The sequence below is a fragment of the Apium graveolens genome, chromosome 6 (assembly GCF_009905375.1).
Source record: "Apium graveolens cultivar Ventura chromosome 6, ASM990537v1, whole genome shotgun sequence".
NCBI lineage: Eukaryota > Viridiplantae > Streptophyta > Magnoliopsida > Apiales > Apiaceae > Apium > Apium graveolens.
Genome location: NC_133652.1, coordinates 282,740,584 through 282,757,331, shown reverse-complemented (window position 1 = coordinate 282,757,331; position 16,748 = coordinate 282,740,584). Strand labels below are relative to the sequence as shown.

General features: G+C 36.1%; 1 non-coding gene across 1 annotated transcript; it reads left to right on the top strand.

Annotated features, from left to right (window-relative positions):
* Nucleotides 1-7,523: 7,523 nt before the first annotated feature.
* On the top strand, nucleotides 7,524-7,630 carry LOC141669748 (small nucleolar RNA R71). Its single transcript, XR_012554010.1, has one exon. It is a non-coding gene; the product is annotated as a small nucleolar RNA R71 (small nucleolar RNA).
* Nucleotides 7,631-16,748: the final 9,118 nt, after the last annotated feature.

The following is a 16,748-nucleotide window of genomic DNA, read 5'->3' as shown; positions in this document are numbered from 1 at the left end:
GCGTGTGCACATCACCGGACGACAAAACCAATCACCGCCGGAAAAAGAAAAGGACAGGCGGCAAATAATCACAGAAATGGGATAACCCACACATCAATCCTCCACCCAACTGACATATATGCATATAATATGTATATATATATATCAATTAATTAGAAAATCGAAGCCAGTAACAACTGTGTACAAGGGTACACAGCACGCGCCACCAACGTTGCCTAGCCGGAGAGCCGGCGGCAACATGGCGGCTGTAATAGTAAAGAAAATCACAGACTGAAGCTTACCAAGAACAGAAGAAAAGAGAACAATCAAGAAGAGATCAAGAGTGAACATAAAAATTACGCGAGAGAAGAGAGATGGGGGGGATGAAGAACAGGGACGCAAAAGGGGGGTTGGGGTTGTTGTTTTTTTATTCGTTTATTCTGCTATTGCCACGAATCAATAAACAAGACACATAGCAACAATATGTGTCCAATAATATAACTTCGCCCGAAATTTGCCATTTATCGATTAATCACGCAGTCAAATAAGTTTCTAAAAATTACCAAATAAATATTAAAACCTTCGATATAATTAAAAACTAACAAATTAAATTTTCTGTAACTTTTAAACAAATTTTGAAACACAACTCGTACCCGCATTCTACAATTAACGAATTCAGCTGCACTTAAAACAAATTTATAAAATCACGCAAATAGTCTCAAAATGTTACAAATATCCCAAAGTTAATAAAAACATAAATTTTAAAATTTTAAAATAATTTTTGAAACGCAATTTATACCTATTTTATCAATTAAACGAATCGACGTGCGGATGAAATTAATCCCACAAATTCCCGAAATAATTTTAAATTTCTCGGAATATTCCATACTTAAATAAATATGAGTTTAATAATTTTTGAAGAATTCTGGAATTAAATACAGATTTAACAAAAAATTACACAAAAAATTACAATCAGAAAATCACATATGGCTAAATAATCAATATAATATTGATTTCTCAATTTTAAAAACTCTTAAAAAAAATTATTAAAATTATAAAGCCATAAAAATGATTTTAGAGATAACCCAAGTATTTATGGAAATAAATCATGAATAAGATCACTTTTAAATATAAAAGTGAAACAACGCAGCTTCACAACGAAATACACAATTATTACTCGAATACCAATGATCACACATAATTAACAAAAAAATAATATCCAACTGACAACACCCATACACATATTTTAAATATTAATTATTCAATAATTGCACAAAAATATACGAGTCGTTATACTACCTGTCTTTGTGTAAGATTTCAGACTGATCCAAGAGAACCTAATCTAATAGTTGTGAAAAGAATTTTTAAGTGCCTCAAGGGTACAGCTGATCTAGGATTGTGGTATCCTAGGAAATCAGATTTTAAGCTAATAGGTTACTCAGATGCAGATTTTGCAGGATGCAAAATAGACAGGAAAAGCACTAGTGGAAGCTACCAATTTCTTGGAGGCAGGTTGGTTTCTTGGTTTAGCAAGAAACAGAAGTCAATTTCCACATCAACTACAGAAGCAAAATATATTGCTGCAGAAAGCTGTTGTGCGCAGATTCTTTGGATGAAGTGCTATTGCTATGATAGGTAATCCAGTTTAACATTCCATGACAAAGCACATCAGTATAAGGTGCCATTTTATAAAGGAACATGTAATGGAAGGTACAGTGGAATTGCATTTTGTTACAACAGATCAACAACTAGCAGATATCTTCACAAAACCACTATGTGAAGCTACCTTTACAAGACTGATAAATGAACTTGGAATGGTTTTAGGTTCTTTCTTAAAATCTGCTTAGTTTTCGTTCTCATGCATCAGACTTTATGATCAGTGTTTACAGATTGTCTTATCTCCATATGATCTCTGCTTAAATTGTAATATATTAAATACTGATTGTTATCTAATGTGATTGTATATACTCTGATAGTGTTTTAAATGTTCTGTGACTATTCAATCCAATGAGGATTACGGTGCTAGATGCTGACCTAGTAGTCTTTAACATAATATATATCCCATGTTTGAATTAGTTGTTTATGTGGAAATCTCAAATACAAGCAAATTCTGATTTTGAGCTTAGTCAAATTTACTTTGTATATCTTATTACTAAGTCACAAACTAGATTCTTGCTTCACGTCTATCAAATTCTGATGTCAGTAAATCTTAAGGATGAACTAAATGCTTGATAAGTCTCACTTATTTGAAAAAAAGAAAAGAAAAGAAAATTTTAAAATCAGGTACTCCTTTGAGATCTAGAGTAATATATGTGAAAGGGAAGACCCAAGTGCATTGCTGGTATTAAGTAATATGCATTAGAAAAGCAAATAAATTTTTCTTGGTGACTTTTCACATTCTCTGATTACTGGAGAAATACTCTGATAATAGCATAAATTATGATAGAAGTTATGACTCATATACACTAAGAAGCCACTGTAAAAAGAATGTCAAAAGATGCATAAAATGAGCACAAACAGTTGAGGTGGACTCTTGCATAAATTTGTTCTATAGTAGACTTCAAAATTAAAGACAGATTTTAAGAACTTTTCTTAGTTATGCCTTATTTCTAAGATATACTGAAGTTTATCAAACTTTAATCATTTTATGATCATTTGCAAATGCACACACTCTCACTCCATATGAATGATGAAAATTACTGTGGTGATTAAGTTATTTTTGATAAACAGTTAAGTATTATTTGCACAAATTTTGAGGACAAGTTCTGATAAAGTTCTGATGATTAAACTCTGAAGAAACCAGTTAGTATTTGTGTGAAGAATCACAGAAACATACATTCACTTTTTGAGTACAGAAGCCATATTCTGATGACTGTTAAGTTCTGATAATAATCAAGTTTTGATGCAAATCCTGATGGAAACTCTGATATTTACATGGCATTATTTAATTACTTGGCTTCTTTGATTTTTAGTGTAACGGTCATATTTTATCAGAAAATAATTAAGTGAGATAAAAACAGTCATAATCATTTGGTTAGTAGGAAACGTGTTATCCTTGACAACTGCATGTGCACAATAATTATTGCTTATTTCTCGTGCCCACTAACTACTGCTTTAACTATTTACTGGCTGACAGGTATAAAATATATGTTATACTTCTAAAAAGAGTTGTTGAGTGGAAAGAGTATATATATGGGAGTTAAAAGATTTTACAATCTTTTACCTAATTTTCTTTCTCTAATCTCTCATATTCACTCTCTCTCTAATATTCTCTGAAGCTATTTTCTTACAGGCATTTTATCAAACACCTTGTGTACACTATATTTCTCACTTGATTTTACACAGAAATGGCACCAAAGGACATCATTTTTAATGGAGCCAAGTTCGTCCCCAACAACTATCTGGCCATACTTAATAAGGACGAAGCTCCGTCAGATCTTCACTTCATACAAGACTTTCTCTCTCGAAGTGAGATTGGGTATGCTTTAACCCAACCAGAAGCACTCTTAGGAACTCAAGTACTGGAGTTTTGGAGGAGTGGTGTTTATGATGATGGTGGTCTAAATGGGTCCCCAAGCATCATATTTACAACAGGGGAGGGTGAACACTTGGTTACATTGTCAACTGTTCGACAAGCTTTACATCTTCCAGAAAACTGTGTTTATAGTTCAACAATTGAGGAGCCAGCTCTTCAACAGATGATGGCAAACCTTGGTTATGAAAAATCTTTGTCCAAGCTGGGACAATTGAAGAGGCCTCACATAAGGAGGGAGTGGAGTTTCTTTTTGGACTGCATCACCAAGGCCTTTACAAACAAGTGCTCCAACTTTGATGCAATTCAAATCCTGAGTTAGCAAATTGGGTATGCTCTTATTAGTCAATCTCATTTTGATTATGCTAGTGTTGTGCTAAGATTTATTGGGGATAGGATGAAGAGGCCAAAAATACCGTATATTTTGCTAGATTCTGTCAACTTATTTACAGTTTTTGTAATTCTGAGAAGCCCCAACTAGCTAGTGAGTTGATCCAACCCTTTAAACATGCTAAAAGGGCCTTCACTGACTTATTATCTACTGATAATAAGAAGACTGTACTAAGAGCCCTCCAAATTTCTCAATCAGTCAAACAGGTCTTAGTAAACTCTGATTTCAAGACTGAACTCAAGGTTACAGCTCTGAGTACCAGAAGTCTTCGAGGTCTACACTCCATTACTCATGCTAAGGTTGATAAGCTACAGGAAAATGCTGATAAGATGGCCCTGATGATAAAGCTAGACAAGAACAGGTTTATCAGACCTATTCATGAGAAAGTAGAAGCTATTGAGAAGGTTCAAGAAAAGCAACAGCCCAACTAACTGAGGTCCTGCAAAATCAAGCCTCTCAACAAGCTCAACTGAATGAAATTCAATCTTCAATAGAACTTCTTCTCTCTCTCCTACTATCAGATGATGCCAAAAAGGGGGAGAAGGTAGTTCAGTCCAAATGCTCTAATTATCAAGTACCAAAGAAGAAAGATGATGATAAAGATGACCAGGGAAATCCTAGCAAGGGTCAAGGTCAAGTTCAAGGGCAAAGCAGGAAAGTTTCTTCACAGAAATAAATTTCTGACTCTAACAAATCTTCTACACAAGAGACAAGTTCTAAAGATGTAAATGCTCAAGCTCTGATAGCAAGTTCTGACAATCAAAATCTGATATTAAGTTTTGCTGTTCTCATTCAAGCTGAAAGTCAAGACTCTCAGAAGTTCTTGCAAACTCTGAAGCTCAAGAGAAGAGACACTATAGTCTATTACAAAGATCCCAAGATCCAGACACATGATGAAGAAATTGCTAGAAGATTATTTCTCAAGCATAATCCTGGAATGGATTTAGAGAATCTTAAGGAGGAAGAAGCTAGATTTGCAGCTGAGAAGAAAAATCTAAAGTCTAAAGCTTCTGATGCTAAGAAACCTCCAAGGCCTAAGGTAAAAGGCATTGTGATCAAGGAAAGGTCAAATTCTGAGGCTTCAAAGCCCAAGAAAAGATCACAAGTTGATCCCAAGGAAAAAGGGAAAGGAAAGATTGATGAACCAATAAAGCCATAGGAGATGAAGATTCCTCAAATCCTGATGAAACTTGTATGCAAAATGGTTCAAGTTTTTGATGATACAGCTGCAGAAGATGAAACTGTTCAAACTCTGAAAAGAAGGAAGATAACTGAAGAATCTAAAACAACCTCTGACAGAGCTCAAGTTGTTCAGAGTGAAGAACAGCAAGCTACAGAAGAAACAGCAAATCCTGATCAAGTCATCAAGACATCAATCTCTGACAATGCTCAAGTTAATTTGAACAAGATGACAATTGCTGACAAGAAGAAGCTGTTATGGAAGAAAGCTACTCAGGTGAAACCAAAGTCCAATCTTATGATTAATTAACTTGCAATGTTTGGGTTAAGAGCCAAGCAAGCTAGAGATAGAGCTGGATTGGGTTCTAATGAAGAAAAGTTACACACAGGAGTAGAAGTTACTCTTAGAGATCCTTTCATGTTGACAGACAAACCATATGAACAAATCAAACAAAAGCACCATGACAAAGTGTTGTCTGCTCAAATTGTGATGGATGCTCATGATAAAGATGATCTAAAAGAGAAATTGATTTTATTTCTCAATGGTGGAAGAACTTACAGACTAGCTGATACTGATGTACTCAAGAAGTCTGTCAAAGAGCTTCAACATATTCACTATCTTTTGGAAGTAAAATCTGATGTTATAAGAAGATGGTCAGAATATATTTTGAAGGCTATAAGAGATATTCTCAGAATCTCTGGTACAACGGCTTCTCAATACACTCCAATGATTAATGAAGATGATGGAAGTGAAATTTTAATGAGGAAGAACTCTGCTAAAGTGGAAATTATTCTGAAGGGAAAATGCTTATGTTACAATGAAGACTCTTCACATCCTAGAGTTATCAGACTTGGAGATAGTCTTGAAAGAAAATCTATTCTAGCACTCAGAACAATAATTTATCAAATTGGTGACAGTAAAGATGAAGAACTGATGCAGGTCAAAGCACGGTTAACTGAAGTTCTGAGAAAAGACGAAGACAGGCTGGTAAATGACTTTACAAAGAATCACTTTGGATTCAGATTGATCCAGTGATATTGGTAAAGCGACATGTACTGTAAGTTGTAGTTAGTTGTCTAATTAAACTATCATTGCATTTGTACTTAAATGTTTTTGACATCATCAAATCTATTAACTTGTATATTTTTCATAATTTACAAGTTGGGGGAGATTGTTAGATATATTTTTGATGTCATGTCTAAACTGTTGTGTTTAGTTTCAGAACTTAAACCAGGACTCATCAGGACTTACTGGAAATCAGAACTTACTGAAGTCAGAACTTAATATCAGAACTTAAAGCCGTCGGGATTTATATCAGGACTTAAGTGGGGGAAGATTTTAGATAAAGAAACAGCTGATTTACAGGAGAGGATCTGGACTAAAATAATAAAAGATATGCATGAAGAGTTGGACAACTAGAAGACTTGTAGAAGATAATATCTGATTAATATATTTTAGGAGACAGAATTGTATTCCATATCAGTTAGAAGATATCTTGTAATTGTGTACTATATAAACACAGCTTAGGGTTTACACTATATGTGTTATCAATCTCGAGAACATTATTTTAATAACCCTAGTAGCTCTTAGTGATATTGTTCATCACTGATAGAGAACAATTGTTCTATTGTAACAGAGTTTATTATATTGAATATACTTGATTACAGTTACTTGTGTTCAAAATCAATTTGATTGTATAAATACTATATTCAACCCCCTTCTATAGTGTTGTGTGACCTAACATAAGGCATTAGCAATTTGCCCTATTTCGTTTTCCAGAGTCTTGATAGAAACAGCCTGGCTTTGGTATATAAGAGCCTGGTTTTGCATATAAGCCGCAAGTCCTCCAATTCAGATTTTTCATTCGAAGATTGACCTTCCCCTCCATGAGTTTGTTGTTGAAGATGGAGTTGTTCTCTTGGTGCAAATTGTTGCTAAAAATTAGGAGGATTGAATTGCTTGTTTCCAAACTATTGGAACGACTGTTGTCAGGATGATAAGTTAGGATGATTGTTGCTCCAACTGAAGTTAGGATGATTCCAGTTGTCAGGATGATAAGTGGCAGGAACTAGTCGCTCATAAACTGAGCTGATTCACTAGATCTAGCGCATTGCTCCATCGCATACGGACCTACACATAGCTCATAAACACTGGTTATCTGATTAACACCATAGTTAGCCAGAGAATCGATCTTCATAGACAACGCATTTAGTTAAGCAATGATAGCCATAGCTGAATCCACTTCAAGAACTCCTGCTACCTTGCCCTGTGGCAATCTCTTGGTTGGATACTGATATTCATTAGCAGCCATCAGTTAAATTAGATCATAAGCTTTCTCATAGCTTTTTGCCCATAATGTTCCACCTGATGATGCATCGAGCATGGGTCTTGACTGTGCTCCCACACCATTATAAAAGCAATTGATAATAATCCAGTCAGGCATTCCATGATGAGAACACTTCCCAAGCATCTTCTTCTAGCACTCCCAAGCTTCACATAGAGATTCTCCCAATTGCTACATAAATTGAGTAAAAGCATTCCTGATTGCAGCTTTCTTCACCATAAGGAAGAATTTAGTGAGAAACTTTTGAGCAAGATCTTCCCAAGTAGCAATCGAACTAGCTGGAAGAGGGTGTAACCAGCTCTTAGCCTTATCCCTCAGAGAAAAAGGGAAAAGTCTCAGCTTCACAGCATCCTCAGACACACCATTAAACTTGAAGGTGTCGCAGATGTTGATAAAATCTCTAATATTCATATTTGGATCCTCCGCCGGAGAACCCCCAAAATGGATTGAATTATGTACCATATGAATCGTGTCAGTCTTAATTTCAAAGGTATTAGCTACGATCGCTGGCCTGATAATGCTAGATTGAATGTCATTGATCTTGGGTTGAGAAAAATCAATCAATGCTTTTGTTGGTCCTGCTGGATCTCCCATTTTAATGAGTACCTGAAACACAAACAAGTAAACCGTGAAAGTAAAAGAATCTGAGTCAGTGAACTTTAACGACCACTGATGTCAAGCACATAAACTAAAAATTAACACCGAGTCCCCGGCAGCGGCGCCAAAAAATTGTTAAGGAGAAAACACGCGCTAAAATTACACGCAAGTATACGCATTCGCAAGTAGTATAAGATATAAATCAGATTCGTTCCCACAGAGACTGGATTAGGTTAAGTTCAAATTATTCACTAATGCAACAATGTATGGTTATCGTTCAATGCTAAAATAATAACAAGTTGAGATGTTTATAACTAAGATTAAACTAACATGCAATTAACTAAGATTAAAAGTGATTGAATTAACTATATAAGACAAACATGGGATTCTAACTTCATTACTACTTCATTCAAATTCATTGTTCTTAACCTTAATATGTGGAGGTGATGACAACTAATCAAATAACATGAAACTAGTAAACGCCAAATTTCGTTGTACGAATATCGTACTACCAGAAATCCACAAAAGAGATAGAAGATGAATAGACACCAATTATGATGAGACCCTATATGTCTATAAAATTTGACAAGATAAAGGTTTAATGAACAAGTTATCTATTATCATTATATAGGTCAAGTAAGATGGTTAAAATTACCTACGAATCATGTATAATAATTATACATGAACCTATGCTAGCATGGCAAGTTCTAAATCTCTATATTCATTGTCGCTTGAATAGAGATTAACACGCTATCTTATATGTTAGCTACACACATAAGACGAATAAGCACAACCAGTATGAGGATATCAATCAATCACCACACACCAAGATATTAAAATAAATTAACTATAGAAATCCATAAATAATTCCGTTAGGACCCCATGATAAGATTAGTTCATAACAGAACTCATCGTCACCTTGGGTTCCAATGAAACATGATAATAAAACAATGTAAGAGTATTAGGGTTTAAGATAAATCGAAAAAAAGCATCCAAGTATCAACTATATTGAAGAATACAAAAGTCTTCTTCTCCGTAGCCATCTCATGCTCTCTAGGTCTTCTTGTTTCTCTCCCCTCGCTCCTTGTTGTTAAAAACATCTTTGTATTGATATATATAGGCTCCAAGATGATCAGGACTCTCAAAATCTTCAATTTCGACTAAATTCAGGATTCTAGTGCAGAAACAGGGCACGGGCGTAAATACTTTCGGGCGCGGCTGCACTACTTTCGGGCATGGCCGCACTGGAATAGCGATTTCTAGAGCGCGGGCACGCTGGTTCTGGCGCGGCCGTGTTGGCCTTTTGGAAATTTTCTGACAATTCTTCTTTTGGTCGTATCTTGAGTTCTGCTCGTCAGAATTAGGCGATTCAACAGCCAACGCGAAGCTAACGAGATTCTCTCCAACTTGAGAATGGACTAGCCTTCGAATTCTGTTCTATTTTCAGCATATTTCTTTGAAAATCTTCTGTCTTCCTCTAACTACTGCCTGCAATGCACAGGCTTAAATTGGTGTTTTGGACTCAAGTTATTTGTATTTTTGATGTGTTTTGTGTTATTGAAGTGTTCCATGTAGATATAAAATCCATTCATCACATAGTCCCGGAGAGGGTTATCAGTGTTGACCTTTGGTTCGCTATCTCCATGGTGAATTCATCAAACACGCTAGCCTTGACTTCAGATTTCATGACAAATATTTTCAAGTATTATGGACTCTCTTTGAGATCCCAAATTTGCCAATACTTCTGCCTCTTGATTCTAATCATCTAGTCATAAGTTGTTGTAATTATATTTTTTGTTCAGCTTGCACGTGAGTTTATACTACCACTGGTCTCTTCAAGTCTCTTTATAATATGGGGAGAAGACTCAACTTATGACTAGATGATTATGGTGGACAACGCTCAAGTGCTAGGGGACCTCTTGCCTAAGAGGTTCAGGGTCGCACGCCCCTTCTTCTCAGGCTAGTGGTCTCCCTATTGTCCTTATCTTTGCCTCTCGGATAGCTGCTAGCTCCGTTTTATGAAATCGAGACATCTTTCTCCTGTAGATGTCAAATCCCCTCCTTCTAGCGCCAAATGTTATTGGGAGAAATTTGTAACAACACGACTTCAGAGGTTGCTGGATTTACGGAGCAAATTATGTTGATTTGAGGGTATTTTCATGAAGAACGCGAAGAACACGGGATGAAAATTGATGGATGCTATAGATGATCTTGTTCAATGATTCTTAGAATGCCAGAGAAATAGTGTTTAATCTCTCTTATTTTAAACTGTTGATCATCCGTAAACAAGAGGTCTACGTAACCTTTTATAGGGGTTCAAGCTACACGTAGTTCTTGGAGAACAACTTACCTAGACGGGCTAGGGTTTGGCCCAGTCCATCAAAGAAAAGGTTTTTTGACATTGGATAGTTCCTAATAAGCCCATATTATTCCATGGCCCAAGCCCAATTAGGCTGTAATAGGTTGTCATGGCATTAGGCGAAGATATCTCATTGGTGAGGCACGAGAACACCCAGAGCCCTCACATACGACCCCTTAGAGTCCGGTCATGTGATGTGGACCCAGAAATATATAAGTAGGGTTGACCTTGATGAGGCCTTTCCAAGTGTGATATAGTGTTGCAAGGACTCTATGATGTGCCCGTGGAATCATCTAGTCATAAGTTGTAATTATATTTTCTGTTCAGCTTGCACGAGAGTTTATACTACCACTGGTCCCTTCAAGTTTCTTTATAAGTAGTATGGCCTCTCTTTGAGAGCTCAAATTTGCCAATACATCTGCCTCTTGATTCTAATCCCTTGGGATGGGCTCCACCCTACCTTCATTGAAGAACTTGATGAGCCTTTCACAACAAATATGAGAAGTCACTAACATAAAGTTGTTGTAGACATTGAGATCAACCACCTTCATCTCCAGAGCTAGCTTGAGGATGTTAATAAGAGCCTCATCAATATATAGGTCCCACTAGGGGCATATTTGGCACGTTCTCGGGGGGTTCCACTCCTCTTAGGGTCGCTATGAGTTCCCTATAGTCATCCTTCGAATGAGGCGGGAACTCAAGCATAAAGTTGGTCAATGCTTGACCCTTCAAAGTGCCTTCAGGCTAATATGCCACATCAAAGTCCCTAAATCCATAATTTACTTGAGGGGGGGCTAGGTATGCCTTGATTTTTGGGAAGCCTCTTCACACTCATGTCGCTTCAACGCTACCCCGGGAAAAAGATTTCATCAACAGTAAATTCAAGTCTTTATAATAGTTCAAGTGTGGTGGGTTCCCCGAATCTTCTTCTAAATCATGTCATTGATGAGGGTCGGAGCTTCTTACAGGAAGGTAAGGCTAGTGCACCTGTTACAGTGGTGAGCTCGAATCCGTTGAATAGGTGAGCCCGAATCCCTTAAGTAGGTGAGCTTGAATTCTTTGAAGAGATGAGCCTAAATCCTTTAGGGTGAGAAGAGCATAAATTTCTTTAAAGCGGTGAGCTTTATTTCTGCTGGTGAGGAGAGCTCGAATTACTGAGAAAGATGAGGAGAGCCTGAATTCTGCAAGAGCGAGCTAAAGTGCATAACTCATCATTATTACCCAGTTAAAAAACATATAAGCGCTCTTAAACTTTATAGCATATTAAAAGTAACAACTCCCTTCGTCCAGCATAGAGATAATTTCTACTGTATCTAGAGGGGACACTAGTTTTCCTTTTTATTTTGGGCGGCCTCTTTTCATCAGTTATCACCGGACTTAGCATTCAATAGACTTATGAACAAAATCATGATCGTAGAATAGGCCTATTGGGGCCTCGCACCGCTGTATTCTATAATTTCCAGCATTATATGAGCATGCTGGCCTAGTTCTACAATTACTTCAGATGCTAGAACACAAGTAAAAACCGTCTAAACAAGAAATGTTAAAAATTTAGAGAAAAAGCCACATAATGTAGACATGCCTCGCTAATAAAGGTTATCACCCAATAAAAACCGTGATAGTCACCAAAGCAGGGGGCCCATTAAAAGGCTACCAAACCATGAAGAAGATCGGGATTGTAGCACAAATAAGGGGCCTTCTTGAGTGAGAAAAATAAACCATAAAGACCTTGTTGGTCATCCAAGTAGGAGGCCTAGCTGAGAGAGACCGTCACTCCATAGAGAAGAAGAGGCGTGATGTTAAGTGCATCGCAGGAAGAGGCATCCGACGAGGGGGAATCTCACATAGAGGCATCCGACGAGGGGGAATCTCACATAGAGGCATCTCATGTATGACCTGCTAAAAAAACTCACGCAGAGGCATCCCACGAGGGGGCATCTCACGTAGAGACATCTGCGTAGAGGCATCTCATGCAGAGCGACCCTCTAAGGTACTCACATAGAGGCATCCCACAAGGGGTTATCTCATAAAGAGGCATCTAATACAGAGAGGCCCGCTAAGACATTCATGCAGTGGCATCCCACGGGGGGGCATCTCACGTAGAGGCATCCCATGCAGAGCGGCCCGCTAAGGCGCTCATGTAGAGGCATCCCACAAGGGGGCATCTCATATAGAGGCATCCCATGCAGAGCGACCCGCTCAGGTGCTCACACAGAGGCATCCCAAGAGGGGGCATCTCATGCAGAGAGGCCCGTTAAGGCACTCACGCAGAGGCATCCCATAAGGGGGCATCTCACGTGGAGCCATCTCATGGAGACGCATCTCAAGAAGGGACATGCGAGAGATGGCCGTCCCTAATAAAAGATCATATTGATGGTTGTCCCAAGGTTGACAACCTAATTAAGTAAATGACCACCACTTACTCAGCAACTTACGAGGTTGAATTATGTTGGACAACGCACAAGTACTAGGGGACGTCTTGCCTAAGAGGTTCGGGGTCGCACGCCCCTTCTTCTGAGGCCAGTGGTCTCCCTATTGTCCTTATCTTCGCCTCTCGGATAGGTGCTAGCTCCGTTTTATGAAATTGAGACTTCTTTCTCCTGTAGATGTCAAATCCCCCCTTCTAGCGCCAAATGTTGTCGGGAGAAATTCGTAATAACACGACTTCGGAGGTTGTTAGAATTACGGAACAAATTATGTTGATTTGAGGCTATTTTCATGAAGAACGCGAAGAATACGGGATGAAAATTGATGGATGTTATAGCTGATCTTGTATGATGATTCTTAGAATGCTAGAGGAATAATGTTTATTCTCTCTTATTTTAAACTGTTGATCATCTGTAAATAAGAGGTCTACGTACCCTTTTATAAGGGTTCAAGCTAGACGTAGTTCTTGGAGAACAAGTGTAATATTCCATATTTTCAAATATTATTATTATTATTATTATTTGAATTTGTTTATGAGATTTTATGTAAATTTTAGTGAACTATATGATAATTGGAATTGATGTTTGGATTTTTATATATGATATTCTTTGAGTATTCTAATTTTTATATGTGCAGAATAGAATATAGATAATTGTGATATTTTTCTGGTAATTTTTGGACTATTATATGAATTTATAATGTTTTGTGGATTTATTAATTATTTTCTGAGTATTTATAAAACTATTTTATAAAGCAGGGAATCGTCCAACTTTAACGGTTTTGGCATTTTTACAACCCGAAACTCTTCGGAAAACTCCATCCTAGCCTAATCCGGATATTCTGAACATTTTTAGTGTTTTAACATTTTCGATCCGGATTACGGTTTGACCCGTACGCGTCCCAGCGCAAAATTTTCGATACAATAATCATTTCGGTAAATCAATAAAACCCGTATTCTCGAGAGACGGGATATTTTTACATTGTTTTCTTATAAGGTATTTTATAAGAAGCCGGTTTTGATAATTATTCAAATTTGATATTAAATTGTATCATTTTATAGTTACTTAACGGCTAAGTAATGTATTTTCGGATCCGATATGATCCAATGGGATATTTATTACGTGTTTAAGATGTATTTATATGAATCGATCCGCAATTTGGGTGCATGTTTATTTGCATTTTTATCGAGGTGCTCGTTTTATATTGTTTTATGTGCATTTGAATGTATTTTACGTGTTTTCGGGGTTTTCTGTTAATTTAGGAATCGTTTCTGTTTTTCAAAAATTAACAGACCGGGACCCCACCGGACGTCAATGCCCACAAAAATCATGTTTTTATTTTTATAGAATCATTGGTGTTTCAAATACCCAATATTTTTTTATTTCTGAATAATTCGCAGTTTTTGGAAATTTTCGATACAAATTTTATATTTTATCGCTTTTAAGATTATTCCCCGTAATTGGTATTTTTGGGCATAATTATTTTAATTAGGAAATAAAAAAACACCCTTAATTAATTTTGAGGATATAATTTTTCGTTTAATATAAATAGCAGATTACATTATTTTATTTATTTTATTTTCATTTTATTTTTAGAAAATTCAAGAACATAGTTTTGGGGGTAAAATTCTTGAACAAAACTTTGATCAATGATTTTAGGAGATTGAATAAACTGTTTTTGATGATTCTTGAACCAAACTAAAGCTTGTTTCGAGCTCTTTCTGTTCATACCAAGATCACGAGCTGAGGTTAGCTATCGATTAAAATCGATTTTCGGGTGTTCTTGGCTTGAATTCGTTTTTGGTTTTCTATTGATCTGTGATTGATTTTGAAGTTACAGATAGCTTTAAAATAATCAGGAGAGTCGATTCATGTGTTTATTTGATTTGTTTTAGTCCCGTAATGATCTAACCAAGTTTTGGTTTAATATAACTTTTGAATCGATTTTTAGAGTGATTCTTGAAATTGTGATTGTGTTTGATGTTAAGGACTGATTTTGTGTAAGTAGAACTTCGTTTTGATAGAAAAATCGTCTGATTTGGTGTGAAAGTGAGTAAAATCACTACTCGCCGGAATAGCTTATCATTTGACCGGAGTTAATCAGGTAGTGATTTCAGGGAGACGGTCATGTTTCTGAATACTGGGTTGATTGGTGAGTTGTTTATCATCAAAAACCATATTGAACGGTTTTGTTCTGGCCTGTATCGAGCCACCAGAGACTCGTCGGAGTCCGGCAAGAACCCTACGGAATCTGGGCTTATTCCAGAAACTGGCCGGTGTTCAACCCGGACCCGGTCGTGTTCTTCCTAACCCGGTTTAATAACCCGGGTTTAATCCAAAATATCCCAACTCCCCAACCTGAAACTTGTTTCTGCTGATTTCTTTTTATTTTTTATTCCAAAATTCATTTTGTTTTTCTAAAAATTATTTATTTTATTTTCAATAAAATCATTTACATATTATTTTAAATTCTAAAAATTATTTTCTTTTATTATTTTAAAAAAAATCTAATTTGATTTAATTATTTATAATTTTTTTAGTTAATTATTCATGGATTTAATTAATTGATTAAATAATTAATCAATTAATTTTATTTATAAATAGTTAAATAATATATAATTATTTATAATTAATTTAAATAATTCCTAATATTACTTTTAAGTATTTAAAATTTATATTTAGGTATTTAAAAATCAATTAATATTATTATTAATTAATTTATTCCCATTTAATCCTTATTTTATTCGTAGAAATAAAAGGTTCGTCCGTTTAATACGAAACGAACGCGTACAGACTCAGAAAAATATTATGCTTTAAATAAAAATACTTTTGAGACCCAAACTCTTTTGTTTCAAAAGGTCGCTTGTTTTACGAGTCATTATGAGTCGATTTTTGAGTGATAAATCATATTTTTAATCCGATTTCAATTTTAAAAGTATCGAGTCGAACCTTTTGACGAACCGAGGCATGTATTATAGGAATTATGTGATACGAGGATTATGTGTTTGTATGCTATTGATAAATGGCATTTTATACCACTTAGGCATCTCGTAATGGCTTGAATTGGTGTCTTGAACTCGAGTATTTTGTCTATTTAACGCGGTTTTGAGTGTTTTTGCATTTAAGGGTATAACTTGCTTGTACAGGAGAATTTCATCGAAATAAGCCTTGGGAAGTACTTGGAACCAGTCTGGGGGAGTTGTGCAAAGAATTCAGCAAAATCAGAAACAAACTTGAAAATTTTCTAGAAGGCATGCAGGCGCCCTCCTAGAAGGAGCAGGGGACCACCTGGTAGCAGGCGCCCGCGTAAAGATTGAAGGCGGCCGCCTGGGGTCGGAATTTCAGATTCTAGAATTTCTAATTCAAGTTCTATTGGGCTTTTATTAATGTTGTTTCTTGTGGAATCTTATATAAACCTATTAAGGAGACGTTTTTCAGAAAAAAGTTGAGAAGCAACAAGTAACAAGGAGAGAAGATCAAGAAGACCGTTTTAGCACACAACAAAGAAGAAGATGAAGCATACGTTTATCTTGTGATTCTTTTAATTCGTTCTAACAGTGAATGCTAGTTTTCTTTACTCTTTGAACCTTAATACTGTTGTGATGTACTCTGTTATTTATTAAGTATTTTTATTAGTTTATATCATTGTGTTATTATCATGTTTTCATAAGAACCCTTGGTGACGATGAGTTCTATTATGGGATAATCGTGATCATGGGATCATAGAGGATTTCCTATGGATTTCTTTAGTTAATTGTTTAATACCTTGGTATGTGGTGATTGTATGATATCTAGCATAGGTTATGCTTATTCGTCTTATGTACGTCGCGAACATATAAGATAGTCTGTTAATCTCTTATGAAGCGACAGTGAATCTCGAGATTTAGAACTTCCCATGCTTGCATAGGTTCATGTATTGTATGCATGATTAGTAGGTAAC